We start from the raw sequence: 14,556 nt of genomic DNA, 5'->3' as shown, positions 1-14,556 counted from the left end.
CAAGGTATGAATGTCAGGAGAAATAGCTTGCGGTCACATGTGAAAGAAGGACGAGTTTAAAGGTCTGGCAGAAATAGATGAAAGAACATTACAACTGCTGGTAAGTATTTACAAGAACAATTAAGTTTTAAAGTTAAATAACAGGAAATTGGGGGTTGTGAGATTCTTCCGTGCAGTAGAGCGACGCTGCACAAAGCTGAATCTCCATTTTGTTTTACAAAGTGCACTGTCACAGCAGACTCGGACGGGCAAAATGTGGCAACCCCAATCGAACCATGTCCCCAAATGTACCAGATATACTGGACTTTTTTTTTTTTTATCTATTAACAAGTTTGCAATATATTGCCGATCGCAATATTCTGCCATTATGGATACAACAGATCAAAATGTGCAACGTTTAACCCTCCACAAAAACATTTGTCCACATTTTAACAACTTGTCCTTTCCTCCCCAAATTACAATGTCAGATGGAAAGGCGACAGTCATCATGGGAAAAAGCAGAGTTTAACCATTTGGATTAATGATCATTTTTTCTTTTATGGTATTAGTTAAATTAGCATTAAGCATATCTGTCAAAAATAAGTTATGTTTATTGCAAACAGGATTAAATTTGCTTATGCATGAATCAACTCCTGATCCTGGGACACGCTACGTTCTCAGTATAGCTGTTTGTCCTCTTAATTGATTAAATTATAACAGCCAGCCCATATATGTGCATCGGCTCAGCAGTACATCGGACTGCCAGTCCACCCCTGAATGGGAGCATTTCACAAGGTAGAAAGAGGTAAAAACAATGCCAAGTATATAGAGAGAACTGGACCGAGGCTGGGGGCATTTCCTGACTGGCTAGAAACAATTATCTGGTGATGAGTGTTGGGAAGCTTTTTGCAGATATCCTGCATGGTCACAAGCAGATGAGCTGCAGCTTTGCCAGGAACCGTGCCAGGGAGTAGAAGGCCAAGCTGCAGAAGCCAAATAGGTAGAGAAGCTGACAAAGATGTACGGACACAAAACAGAAAGAGACAGAATGAAGAAAGAAGCACACTTACTGCCAGCATGAACTGTCATACAGAGGCAGATTGGCCTCAGTATCTGAGGGAACCAAAGGCCAAAAAATCTGAAAGACACATCTAACAATAATACAGAACATGTGGTAGTTGCAGGCATTACCAAAATCCCCACAGAGGTCCTACCCCCAATAGCAGGTGAGAACAGCAGGATGCACAGAGCGATGGAGTTCCATGTTCAAAATGGAGAGGATCACTTTCTGTTTCAGAATCCAACAGAACATCTTTTTGGAAAAGATGGGAGGGTTGGATTGAGTGCACAAAACATATGAGAGTAAAGCGATAAATGACCACTTTAATTCTATTGCTCATCTGACCCTAGAGAAAAGTTACTTCATGAAAAACACACCCAAGTGTTTATCATTTTGATTCTTTTTCACTCTTGCCCATATAACCTTTGTCAATAATAATAATACAAAAATGTGTAAATGCGATAGCAAATATTAAAATAGGCCTGGCACGCAAAATGTGACAAAATAATGATGTTACCATTTTATTTTTTAGCATACTGTATAGCAAACTATTCCTTAGAACAATGCAGGAAAATGCACACATGCACATACTTGTGTAAATGCAGATATACATTAAGAACAAACGTAGAGTGACACAGATGAGATGCTTAAGCATCGTATTGAAACACTGAGCTAATGAGGCAGAGTGACTAGTGAATAGTCACAAAAATATTTCAGGGTAGATTTTTTTCTTTTTTCTTCAAATCCTGGGGTACGTCATTAGTGTACTGCCTAAGAGCTAGTAGTGAGCAATTTACAGATAAAACAAAGTATTCCTTTATGTGAATCCCATTTTCCAGGAGCACCCATTTTTAGAACATTGAAGTGAAAAACCAGAAATAGTACATCAGAAATGTTTGTTTTTTTTTCAGACTTTTTACATTTAGAAAAAAATATCCTATGAATGTAGAATAATCATTGTTCTTAAATGCACAGCTCAGAGTGACGGAAGAAAACGGTGCTCTTGCTGAAATGCTGCAAAGGGAGAAAATTACACTAAAGTACAGGCTGAGTGAAGTGGCAGTTGGGAATGGATGGAAAGATAATGTGAGCCTTCGGCAGAGCGAGGAGGAGATAGGAAGCTAAAGAAAGCATTATTTATGCAGGGAAACCAGATAAGTTGAATAGACAATGAAGAAGACAGGCCAGTAATGCATGGGAACAGGATAGAGGGGCTTACCAGGAGTCATGCGTTGCATTGATTACCTCCATCTGTCATTTGCTACAGTCACCACACCTAGAGCAAACATAGAAATAAGAAAAAGATGAGATTGCAAACTACTTGGCTTCTTACTTATGAGAAACATCCCTGCACAAAAATCCAACAGTAAAATATTTTATTCTACTTGTGTATTTTTTTTTTTAATCTAAAGGCAATTTGATGCTCGCAGATGTGATACAATAGGCCTAATGCAGAAAAATAAAAAACTGTAATAGACATGTTCAATTTGCCAAACCCACTTTCAGAACTCAAAAAGACCATGAAATCATTTATGAAAATCATATGCAGCAGGCAGGCCAACATGAATCAAGTCTTCAAAGAAGCACACTTAGGGCCTAAAGGTTTGCAGGTACAAAAACAGGTGCAAACTTGCTCTACAAACAACACGCAAACAGGATTGCGTCATGAATATGTAAAACATACTGTATGCTGATCAACAGAAAGCTGTGCTTGCGTCTATATTTGGTATGCTTGAAAAGAAGTGGCATGCAAAGATGTCTTTGGTCACTGTGGCGAGAAGGAGGCGTACATATAATAATAGAAAGCACTGCTTGGCAAGTATTTGTAACATTTAGAGAATATAAAATAAAAATAATAATAATAAAATAAAAAGATTAGAAATATATTCTCCAGCATTGATGATTCTGAGGTGCAGGATTATCGAATAATTCCAGCGCTCCATCACTTTATGACGGCACACTGTTATGTCTTGATCCTGTAAATGAGTGTGTCTATAAAGCCCAGAAAAAGTGATGCAAATGACCTTTATCTGCTGCATGTTCCACAAACTTAAATATCGTGCCACGTCACTTAACAAACAAAACCGAACGCAAACAGCCAGACAACCATCAAGGAGTCGAGGGGACAATGAGGGTAAAACAAATAAAAGGATCCCTTATCGCTCTCTTTCTCAAACTTCCTCTACAGGCTTGTATGAAACTCATTCTTGTTGTAGCAAATTAGCATGTGCAAGGACAACTGCATGTGGTCATTTAAATCCTCTTCCTCACCTGTCACTAAATAGCTGTCTGTGTTTGTATTCATGTGTGTCAAAGACAAAGCCGCACGAAAAATTGACTTTGTTTAGATTTTTCTGACTCTGTAAAATAAATTGCCTGTTAAGTCTGGTGCAAACAGAACCCAATTCAGTGAAACAAGAGTATGAGCAGTGATATATCATTTTATTGTGACTCATGATATAAATGCACCAGTTCTCAAATAGACTGACCCTGGTGTTAATCATGTCCTAAAAAGCATAGGTAGAAATGGTAGATGGACCCTCATAAGTGAAGAGTTGGTGGTGGTCATTTTTCCGCCAACTCTTCTGCAGAACTAGCCCAGTCTGAGTGTGCTGTAAAGGCTTAACAAGGGTCCTCCACTTAGTTAAGAGAGGTATAGTCAGTGAGCGGTCTGTTGCCCAGCGACTTGAAGCCTCTATTAAGATGTGTGCCCAAGTATTTGCCGTTGTTTGATGGTGCATGTGTGTTCAATGAGTCATAAGTGCCAGGACAAAATTAAACCACACAGAGCAGACTCATAAAGAATTCAAAGAGACATGAGCTAATGCAAGGCAATGGCATATGCACACACACACACACACACACACACACGCACGCACACGCACACGCACGCACACGCGCACACACACACACACACACACACACACACGCATGCACACCCCCGCACACACACACACGCACACAGACACAGAGGAACATTCATACACAGACATTTTGAACCATAAACAGACTCATAGCCTGAGGCTAGCTTGGAAGGGTTGTTAAATGCAATCTTATTGAAGTATTTTTTCCTTTTTAATTTGGGTGGTCAGAAAGCAGACACAGTTTAATTGGGTTTTGGAAGGGCACAAGTGAGGACGTGACAACTAACAGTTTAAGACTGTGACTTTGCCTCCTGGTCTTAGCCTGGGACTATTCTTTTTCTTTTTTACATTAGGAAAATTGAAAAGAAAATATTTTGCTCATATTTAAAAAAAAAGTAAAACACTACCACTACAAAAAAAAACAAGATGCACTCACCTCCCTGAACCTAAACGGACAGGCTGGCAATCTATCAGATAAAGGAAAAGAAGTCCAGTATATTTATGGATCAACTGCTGAACTTAACCTTTAGGAAAACTATCAGTCATACATTCCACAGTCTGGTCTTTATTAAAAGTCTAGCAGGAAGACAGTCCCTGTTGAAAGATAGCTACTGCAGTTTGCCACTGGCCAAGTAGGGACACAACAAATATGCAGATGAAGAGGGCACTCTGGTCAGGTGAGATCGAAATACAATTTTTTGGCCCAGGTGCAACACACTATGTGAATGGCAGAAACATACTGAAAGTCCCAAATGGTGACGGCATGGCAGCATCACACAGTGGAGCATGCTTTGCTTTAGCAGGACATCACCATTGGTCACCGATGATGGGTAGATGAGTCCATCCATTTATCTATTCCCTGTACCCACTTGTCCTTGCAAGGTTGCTAGTGGGCTGGTGTCCAATCATTCATTGGGTGTTAGGCAGAGTAAACCCTGGACACATTGCCAGCCCATCACTGGGCAACACAGGGACACATAGGAGAAACAACAAAGCATGCACACACACACACACGCACACGCACATGCACGCACACCCCAACGCGAACGCACACGCACACACGCACACACACACACACACTCACGCACACGCGCACACACAAGCACACTTAAGTCAATACAGACAAACCCAATGGTCATGTTTTGGACTTGTGGGAGAGAATCCATGCATGCAAACTCAGACAGACCTTCTAAACACTGATGGGAATTTGAAAATTTGTGCATGTATGATTTGTAATAGGGCATTCACACTTAAGAAATATTCAAGTACTACTTTTTATTATGCATTGTTTTCTCTTGGTAAAATGTCTTAAATAGAAATTTATCATCATTATAGTTGCGATTAAGCAAATTGATGCCCCTCGAGGCTAAAATGTTAACACAGCAGTGACATATTTTGGACAATTAAGCTCATCATTATTCGTGTTACATTACAAAAATAAATTAGCTTGTAAAATTAGAAAAGTAATTTTGTGTGTATGGCATTTTTCTACAAGCTCTGGGGTCCTGACTTTTACAGAGATGCTCTGCAGAATTTGTATAGAACATGAATATCTGCAGCATTAATTCCACAGTTGTTGCAGAGGTTTTCCAGTCAGTTCCCAGGAAATCTCTGGTAGATCATGGAGTCAGATAATTTGTGAAAGTAGCAGTTAGCCTTCTGGGGCGTGCACTATGTGTTAGAGAGTAAGTGTTTAAATTGACTCTGTTGCAAAAAGTCAGCAAAAAATAAAAATAAAAAAAAATCAGCACATTCCCCAGAAAATATTAGCTGTTAATGTACGGAGAAAATGCTATTGTCAGTGTGAAAATAATTGTGTGTATCTGCGTTCATGTGGGTGTGGACTATAAGGAAGAATGTTCAATTGTGTTTTAGCAAAAGTCTATTTGTAATGCATAATTTCTTTGGTGTTTAACTTGTCCTTGTCTTTGCATATTGACTCGCAGTAACAATATGCAAGTGAACACTTAGTCATTTGGACAAGGATCTGTGGACCTCAGTTTAGTTGCTTTTGCAGAAGCACACAGTAGTGCAAAAAATTATAAATTGGAGTTAATTTATAATTTATAATTCCTCCCTGCCTAGATAGAAAAATGTGGCTTGAGATAGTGTGGATGTTGTTTTCTGATGTCTCTCCAACATTGGGAATTTGGCAGAAGAGCACCAAAAGTTTAGAAATCCTTAACTTTGACTTTGAAACACTAAGGAAGTAGTACCAGTAAAGAAATAATAATAATGAAAGAGCATGGTAGTAAAAATAGCTATGAATCATAAGATTTTCTCCCATTCCTCTTTAGATGTTAGAGAACATAGTCTGATTAGTGACATTAGCCACATTTTCATTGGCTCCTAGAATGAGATCTTTGTGTTCATTCAACATCTTAATTACATTTTCATTCGTCAAAACAAAGAACGTTACTTCTGTAAAAAGTCTAAATTTTTTCTCTGAGTCTTACATTTCTTTTCCACCTTGGGGAACATAGAACATCTTTAACAAACCAGTAGTGAGGTTAACAAAGCAGTCACTGTTCATTTTTTAAATATTGCAGCTAAAGGCAAGCACAACACTCCAGGACTCTGACATGAACGACGAGCGTCTTCTCATGTCAGAGACCCGGCAGCAACAACATCACTTGGTTTCGTTATTGGGATTGTGTCACATTACAGCAAGAGGCGTTGGTAACTTATTTAATCAATAATAGTAAATACTGCCAATTATTTAAATGAATTACAATCATAAAATCAGATTTACTAATCTTAATCCTACTAAAGACCTCTGAAAGATTGATTTAAGATATTTTAATTCAAATTAAGACCTTATTTTTAGATTAATTCAATGCCTGATAAGACTTTTTAAGGGAACCTTGCTCTACTTGTCCATGTGTCCGACAACGCTCCACTGCCCGGCCTGCTGCAAACCTCCGAAGATCCTTCTGCTCCAGCGGCTCCAGGTCTCTTTCTCGGTCTCTGCTCGAGCAGCCTGGAACCCACTCACATCTCCAACCACATCCCCTCACAAGCCAACCCTTGAGACTCCACTCATTCCTCCCTGGCGGACATTCACACCACCTCCAGTAACACTCTTATCTCTATATCTCACCCTGCACATTATATTCCTCAGCTCACCACCTTTCATCTGCTTCCTCTCTGTGTTCCTGATCCCCTGCGCCGTCGAGGTTCACCCGCTTCCCACACAAACTCGTCTCACTGTTCAAAATTCTTGTAAAATAAAACTTTGCTGCATGATGAGTTCTCCTAATATTGCAGGCATATTTTCTAATCTGTGTTTCTAATTTGAAAATATTGTTGCAATTTGCAATGCGCAAACCCCTTTGCAATGAAAATGTATATTTTCAAGTTAACTTTTGTAATAATTTTGCTTTTCGACCAGAATTATTTAGCAGTTCTTAGAGATGCAATTGGTTCAATCTCCCACTAAATCTACCGCTTGCTGCTTCCTGTCACGTTTAGCTCTGTGAATTTTCACTCATCTCCTTTAAACTGAGCTGCTGCACATTCATGTGTCTGTACATGAATGGGTGTTAAACTTAAATGGCATAACTACTGATACTGTCCTATCAAAGGTCAACATGCTATTGATTATTTCACAAGGAGAAATTTTAAAGGGAATGAAAGAAAAGAAGTGATGGGGTAGGAAACAGGTACCGCTGTAGAATTACAGTATTCCCACTAGATCACGGATATACAAGTTTTTGTGGTAAACAAAAGAACTTAAAGAACCTTGAAGTGAATGCTCATTTCTTTAATATATTTTAGTATTAGACAATATAAAATAAATGGCCATATAAAGAATAAATTGTTCTAATACAGTTGAAGCCAGATATCTGCATACGCAGAATAAAAAAGACATTCTCTGAAGTTAAATCAGCTCAAACTTCTCTTGTTTTGGGTTAGCTATATCAGAGGTAAATTTACCACGCACAAGGGGGAATTTGATAAGTTAAAGCTGCAGCATGTAACTTTTACTAAAAAATATTTCTTCTGTATTTGTTAAAACTTTCACTACATTGTGACATTATAGCAGAAGAGAGCTTGGTTGTGAAAAAAATCAAGCTCCTCTGCCTTCTGCCCGATGACGTGTACAACATGATAAACGTGTAATCTGAAACCCAATGACGACATAATCATAATGTTATTATTTCTGCTCACAATAGACAAAAAAAAAAATTGTTTTTTTGTTTTAGGCTCATCAGTTTCACATGATTAGCCCAATAATCACAGAGTCTATGGTATCAATATCACTACGTTTACGGTAGCAATCGTAAACTGTGAGACACTGTTTCATTGTCTCAAAATGTGAGATAAACCACAAATTGTTTTGAAGCTGCCGTCACAAGGCATGACAGGGAGTTCTAGGCAGACTCTGACAACGACTAACATAACATCTTTGGGACTCACTTAAAAAGAAACTTTAGAAGCCATTTAGAAAATACATAATATGTATTTTTTTTTCTTTTTTAAAGATATATCTTACAGGATCCTAAAATCCTGGAATTTAACTTTCATGTGTTCTGGAGTTACATGCTCTCATATAAAGAAAATGTTTCAGTCCCCTAATTTGATTTAATCTCCATCTGCTTCTGTCATCATAAAAACTACTCCTTTCTTTCCCAGGTGTGCTTTTATCTTTTTCAGTTTTTTTTTTTTTTTTTTTGACATTGCCTAATTCTCACTTTCACTCTCCCCTCCTGTCCTGCCTTTTACTATTTTACGCCCAAGTATTCACGTGTAAAGCAAACGCCCCGATAACTGCAGCGGCTGAAATTGATGTGACATGTTTCAAATTTTCTTCAGTTCTTTAATATAGCATCTGCCCACCCCATCTCCACCCTCGCTCTATTCAATATCTCACTCCCTCCTCCGTGCGCTCTTTCACTGAGTTGAGCAATTCTAAAGCTAGCAAAGTCATTCCATTCTGCAGGCTAGTTATTAAATTTGTTTGCAAATCTCTGTCCCTTTCACCACCCTCCCTCCCTCACTCTCCCGATATTTCTTTCTCCGGCGTCTTCATCTCTCCATCCCTCCCTGCTCTTGGCGAACTGCCACATCCCCAGCTGTCATCAGCATTCAGACCCATAAATGCTGTAATGGCAATGAGAAATTGAGGGAAGGAGAAGGAGGAATGCCAGTGTTGAGACAAAGAAATGGGGAGAAGCCAAAGGGAACAGAGAGAAACATATCTCCTGGAAAAATAGCTCAGTATGATATTTTTGAACATGGAGCAGCCTTTAATATTTTTTTTTTTTATAACAGCAATTTGTTACCAACACTCCTGACTTCACTGGGGGATGAAAATGAAGGCAGAAAACCAGGCAAAGATGCAAAAAAGTGGAAGTGAGGTTTGGAGAACTTTGGTTTGGGCCAACACATCTACTGACATGTCTGAATGATTATAAAAAACAAAAGCCACACATGAATAAACTGAATTACACATGAAAGACTGCTTCACTGACATACAAACTCTCCACCGCTTTGTTAAATTATCAAGATTACTTAATATCATCATATCATCTCCTTGTTTTTATTTTACATTACTGCATTAACCCTGAGTTTATTATTTACATATTGTATGAATGAAGAATTTCCAATGTCAAATTTTGATCAAAAAGGAAGTGAAAGGCTTTGTGACAATGTAAAATTATTTCCTTAGTCTTCCTGATGCAACATATAGCATAAAGATGTTTACCATTACTGTTTGATGTACTGCATACTTGAGGCAGTGTATTAGTAAATGGCTTGTTAAAATCTTCTTATCCACCAGAAATCCATGTTGACATGCCTGTAGGAGCTGGTTAAGGAAGGGTCACAAAGGTCATGCTCAGAAGACAACTTGTTGTGGCATTGAGAAAAAAAAATTAAAAAGAAAGAGATATTCCCTGGCTTCTCCAGTTGCTGAAAGCTGAAACTTGCAAAGTGAAATAATAACAATAAAAAAATAACAACAAATAAACAAATACAATTTTGCTTTGCTTTTCTTGTTTAAATTTCTCTTGAAAGTGATTTTGAACAGGTAGACTGAAATTATTGTAACAGATAATTTGAGTTAAGTCAACTCAAATTATCACTAGGATTTAAGTTTCAGATATATTAAATATAAGAATTTGTCTTTCTAAGATATTTCTATTAAAATCAACTTAGAAAAAATTACAATAAACTTAAGCCATTGAATACATTACATATTGAAATAATACAACATTGCAAAAGATTTTAAGTTGACTCAACTTTTAATTGAAAGTGTTATGCTTATATTAGTCAGACATTAACCCATGCGATGGATTCTTAATGTTCAAAAGTTCTCCTGAACAAGTTTTCACTCTAAAATATTGTTGTCTTCCTCTTTGTCACTTCTGCATCTGTTGTTTGTGGTACAAATTCATGCTTAGGTTGTTCAGTGAGAACAACCACAACATAGCAAAAAAGGAGTAGTGTAGATCTACTGAGAGCGACATAGAATAAGACTTTAAAGTTGTAAAAGTAAGGAGCAAACTCTCACCATTTTATATACTTAATATAAAGTATTTGCTATATTATACACTATGCTGCTTACTAATTAATTTATTTATTATCATAGAAACTGACCATTTTGTGGAGTCTTAAGGACACACAAACACACACAAATAAAATAAACTAAAAAATGAGAACATCATGTACATGTTTCTTTTTGACATGACCAATCTGCTCTGTGAGATTTCTTTCTTCAAATTTTCTAAATGTGTTTACTTAAAAAAAAAGTGAACATGTTTCTATGTTGTGTGTAACTGCAAGTGGAGCACAACTGTGGAGTTTTCTCCACAGTTTCAATCTAATTGGATTTAGATGGACACAAAGGACCAATGTACCAGCTAACGAAATAATTATTATGTTGTCTGGGAATAAACACTGAAACTCAGAGTCTAATGATGGTGGGATCTTGTAAAATAATGTTTTCATATAGAATCCACTAATTGTAGCTGTAAAAAAACTTCAGCAGAGACCTTGGAGACTTGTGGAAGATACAGACATAATCTTCTGCAGACTGGGGGTTACTTAATTTGTTTTTGTTTTGTGGTTCTCTGTTTTAGCATTTTTCTGGATCTTTCCCATTACATTTCTGTGGGTCAGGTTTGATTACTTGGTTATATTTTACTACTAGCTTCACTGGGTCAGTGGAAGTCACTGTCCATGCTAGGCATCCAGACACAGTTCCCAACTCCTTAGTAAGGAAAGTAGCTTTAGTATTTACCTTCCTAAAAGTTGTTCACTGATGCCATCGCCTATAATGTGCACTTCGGTCATGTGTGATTGGGCAGTATAAGTAAAGGAATACAAATGCTGGCAAGGCAAAAATTATTTAAAATACTGTATATATAACTTCAGATGAACTTGTGTAAATGTAATAATGTAGATACTTTGCCTGAACCTAAAGTACATAAATCTGTCTTGTCTAAAATCACATTTATCCAGAGCCATACACAATGGAAGGAAGTATGTATGTACTTTGTGAGAGAGAAGCTTTTAGGCACCGGCTGCCACAAGAGAGTCAAGGCAACACTCTACGTATAGTTTTAATGAGGGGATATTATTATAGCATGATATAAAGCTCAATTTTACATAAAACACCTCTGCCCCTCTTTAATGCACCTCTCCACGTCCATGTATGCAGTTCACTTTGCCCTTCAAGGCAAACCTCTGCTCCTATCTTAGCTCAGCTGAGCTACAGTTCACAACAGGCTTTGGAAGCTCTGGTTTAAAAACTGTTTACTCAGAAAACAAGAGGTAAAAAAAGAGCCAAGAGGAAATAATGAACTGATTTGTCACTTGAATATCAATGTTTTTGTATCATTGTTGTCCAAGAGAGACAAAACATCCACAATGAAATATCACTGAATTTATTTAAAACAACATTTGTTACATTTTTGTCTTCATGATTTGACCCATTGTCTTTGTTATCTGTGTTTGGCGCCATGCTCTGACTGGGACTATTTTTGTTCCTTGCCGGCACATGAAGCCTATGTAGTAACATAAATCTTGGCTTCATGCACATTTCCACAGAGAGTTCTAGCCAAGCAGCGACGTTGCTTTTTGATCCTGTGATGTCAGCTCTTCCTATCATTGCTAAGCAGAATTATCTGATAGAGAATGAGAGCCAGGTTCAGACACAAGAGGGAGAATCTAGATGATGAGATTTTCATCAACAGCTTTTACAATCGAGGGGACAGTAGAGTAGACTAAGACGCATAAATTAGGCCAAAAGCACTTCAGACCACACTAGCCTAAGCTGTGGTCATTGTATGTAACTTATTATGAAGCATACTGAGCGACCATTGCATCTAGTGAAGAGTGGTGATGGTCCAGCACTGATGGGTCATGCTCATGGCGAATCAGAACAGCCGACTCCCATCGAACGAGTCGAGGGCACTTAAAATTATGTTGTAAACCAATTGCCTTAAAACAAATTAAGTAATTGCACTTTTGAGTGAACCAGAATGATTTTAAGTAAGTACATTGTATTTGTTTAGCACCTTTCACAGATAAAATCAGATATAAAACACAGGAAAAGTATGAAAATAGACATCAAATCTCTGCCACTAAGCTCCTTCAGACTAACCAGCAGTAATTAGCAAATAGCTGGTGGAATTGTAAATAGGCCAAGCTCATCAAAATAACTACTTTTCAATTCAACACTCTTACGAATGATGTAAAAAGCTTAAATTAAGGAATGTTGTGATGTTGTGCTGAAGGTGGCATGTCAGAAAAAGCAGGAGTTTCTTAAACAGAGACCCAACTTTCAAGGTGTTAAATTGCAAAGTACAATTTATCTACAGTATTTAATAACACAATGTTTTTTGACTGTTCAATAAAATGGCACCATAGGCCCACAAAACACATAAAACTTTGAGATCATATGAGCAATTTCACAAGGCAACAAAAATATGACAAAAGACAGCATTCTGCAGTAAATGTCACTTATTCAGAGAGTTGCGTGAGTGACAAAAGGGTGAGTTCATAAATGGAGTACAGAGGATAGTTTGGCAAAAGGCAAACAAAGTCAAAGAGAAAAACAATGAGAAAGTTTGACAAGAAGGTAGTGGACATTGAAGTTGAGAATGGCTCCAAGAACGGGGATTAGTAATAAACAGCGGTGTGGTGGAGACGAAAGTCCCAGGCACTTCTGAGCAGAAGATTGTCTCTTCTCATTTCCTTTGAGCAGAGCACCAGGCTGCCCTGCACCTATTTAGGGAGTCATCTACCAAATTGGATCAATAAGTAATTAACACGCTGGCTCTTTGCTGGCAAGTTCTCTTACCTCTCTTCAATGATGCTTGGTCTAGTGTGATAGTTTATGGAAAAACAAGCACACACAGAAAGGATAGCAATAGTGGTGCGGTCACGCATAAATACATGCAAATTTTTCAACTTTAGATTGTTGTGTTCATTGCAGGTTGTGCATGTTGTATAAAAAAAACTCTCAGGTCATCCAAACATCTTGGGTTTTAAATGTCTCACATTTTCCACACTATGCTCTACATCTTGATCCTTCTTCACACAAATACATACAGTAAAAGCCTCCTTTCCCTTCTTTTTCACTTTATATATTTTTCTAGTCTCATTTAATAACAGTGTGGTAGAAGTTTTAAGGGATAGTGGCACCTGGTAACATACATCTAAGGCTGCGTTCACACTGCAGCCTGAAGTGACCCAATTCAGATTTGTTTTTTGACGTAATGTGACCTGTATCTGATCGTTTCATGACAGTCTGAACAACACAGATCGGATTCTTTTCGAATGCGGCCCAGGCCACTTGGATATCCGATACGTATCTGATTCAAATGCGACATAATGTCCAGGTCGAATTAATTCGACTTGAACGTCACTGATTCTCGACAAACGTCACTATTCTGAGTCTTGAAATGCACAAGCGGGAAGAATAACAACAACCATGACGAACTATAATGAGGATTAAGTTAATATGCTGGCCCTGGTCGGACAACTTCAAATGTGTCGATAGCATCCATTTACTTCCGCAAACACTTATGGCGGTTGGCAAAACACCAACGCTGACGTTATTTCGCCCTCTACTGCACATGTGGGACAGTTTCAGGTCGTTTGCCCATTGACACTGGAGAACACATACAGGTCGCATATATTTGGAAGTAAAAAAATCTGATTTGATAAACAATCGGAATTGGGTCACTTCAGGCTGCAGTGTGAACGCAGCCTAACTTGTAGAGATAAGAAAAAGAAGTTGTGCATGAATGAATCAAATGGAGCAGATTGAATGAGTAGCAGGTGGAATACTGCAAAGGAAAATGTACCAGGTAAACCTCTACTGTATGCTAATGAGAAAAAAAGGAGAACGAGAGAGAGGGGTAGCGACTGACAGAATGACAAAGGCAAAGACAAGAGAGACAAGAAGACAGGATTGGAAAGATAACATCTCTGGGCAAAGTAGAGGATTGATGTGTGAGGATTCAGCACAGAGCCCTATCATCAATCCTATTGGCTAATCACATGTACAGCTGAATTATTGATAAGAGAGCTTCATCAATAATTGCAATGCTGCTGCTTTTGGACCACAGACCACAGAAGGGAATCAGGGCTGGTGGCTTTGCACAAGGAAAACATCCGACCTGGACATGGAGATTATATATA

Source organism: Poecilia reticulata, linkage group LG13, assembly GCF_000633615.1.
Source record: "Poecilia reticulata strain Guanapo linkage group LG13, Guppy_female_1.0+MT, whole genome shotgun sequence".
NCBI classification, from domain to species: Eukaryota; Metazoa; Chordata; class Actinopteri; order Cyprinodontiformes; family Poeciliidae; genus Poecilia; species Poecilia reticulata.
Note: the sequence above shows the minus strand (reverse complement) of the source record.